This window comes from Adiantum capillus-veneris, chromosome 30 (assembly GCF_014529385.1).
Source record: "Adiantum capillus-veneris isolate H3 chromosome 30, ASM1452938v2, whole genome shotgun sequence".
Lineage (NCBI taxonomy): Eukaryota > Viridiplantae > Streptophyta > Polypodiopsida > Polypodiales > Pteridaceae > Adiantum > Adiantum capillus-veneris.
The window spans coordinates 80,887,553-80,889,342 of NC_140960.1; positions in this window are offsets into that span (position 1 = coordinate 80,887,553).

A 1,790-nucleotide genomic window follows, 5' to 3' on the forward strand; every position below is an offset into this window, starting at 1 on the left:
TGGCAACATTTAATGGAATCTTGTGGACGTAGGACCCTGACAAGAGAATGGTGAAGATGGAATCTCCACTTCCTCAAGGGTCGGGCATTCCCTCACCAAACATTCTCTCTAGTAGGAAAGGTGTGTGTCCACTTTCAGATGTCCTACCCTCACTTTCTTCCCGAATGATAATGGGTATAGCTAACGGCCTGTAGTTCTTGTGAGGTTGAACTTGTGTGGGAAACACTGTGTCCGACATCTGGATATGTTTGGGTTCAGGTTCTAATGTTCGTTGAGTTTCTTCCACCAAACCCCTCAGTTGTTGGACTCGTTCAATTTCCACTGTTGGGTTTGGATAGGTTCCAATCTTTCTCTTGCAATCCTCATTTTTTGTCTCTAGTGGCTTATCTTGGGGGTTCTCAACTGGGTGGTTTAACTTTGAATACTCTTTTGGTGTTCGTAGTAATTCCCTCTCGTGATCCTCCTCACTGGCTTTTTCCTTTGTAGTAACAGTTTTGGTCTCCGTGGTCTCTATCAAATCTGAGTCATCCTCAGGGTCATTCATATACATGGGATCCTCTCCTGTCCCTATGTTAGTCTTTGAACTAGGTTTTGAGCTACAAGAATTAAGGGATTTCTTTCTTCGTGTTTTCTTCTTTCTTGCTCGGCCAATGGATGCAGCATGTCTCTCTTCGAGGATGTAATTTTGCTTTTGGAGCATCGACCATGTGAGTGCATTCACTGGTGCTATGTTTATAGTTGGTGGTGTCCCATCAACAATCTCTATTATGTTCAATGGTGTGATTTTCGGTGCGTTTGGATTGTTAGGACACTGTGCGGTCAAATGATCTATGCCACAACGATTACAAGTGAGTATTGGCATTGCCAATGCACTCCCTTGACTTGTTTGCATTAGTGCAACATTCTTTTGCATTCTAATGGGGCACTCAGCTACTCGATGTGGTCCACCACATTCGTAGCACTGAAGAGGTGGTCTCCTGGCAAAACTATTAATGTTTTGGCCTATTGCTGCTAGCGCAGTAGCTTGGTATACCGGTTTGCTTTGTCCCCAATGGTCTTCCATATAGTACATGGGACACTCCTCAAGCATGTCGACTCCATAGGTGATACTAGAGTCTATGTCCTCTTCGCAATCTACATAAGTACTAGATGACTCGCAACCTGTTTGGTTCATAGGTGTAACTCTTGGATGAGGGGGTTGCGGTCCTAGAACTGGAGGTGGCAACGGTGTGGTTTGGACCACATTTTGGGTTCTAGGGACCATGTGCTGTAATGGCGATTGTTGCTCCATGGGTGGGGTAGGCATCAATGCAGGAACTCGAGGTGAGTCTGCCAAAGCTATAGGCGGTCTATTTTCCATGATGCGTTTAAGCATTAGGCAATCCTTCGCTTGATGGCCATACCTACCACACGCGTTACAAGTCCCGTTAAACTTTACTCTGAAAGTAGGGCATTCACTCGTAGTATGAGGGCCCAAGCAAATTGAGCACCATTGTTGCTCCCTTCTTGGATACATATGAGTGTTTTGTGGAGCACGATTACCCCTAAGGCTTTCTTGGATGGCCTTGGTGAGATCTGCCAAAGTCATCTCAGATATCGTTTGCTCTTTCACGATTGGCTTTATCTTCATTGGCTCATGCCCTGACGCTTGCGAGCTACTAGACTTCGGCTCAGCAGACACTCTTTCTCCTACAATCATTAAATTATCCTCCAATTGGATTGCATTCATGGTGACTGCTTCCCAAGTAGTGATACCTCTAATGACTAGGCCATTATAGATACTTTCATGT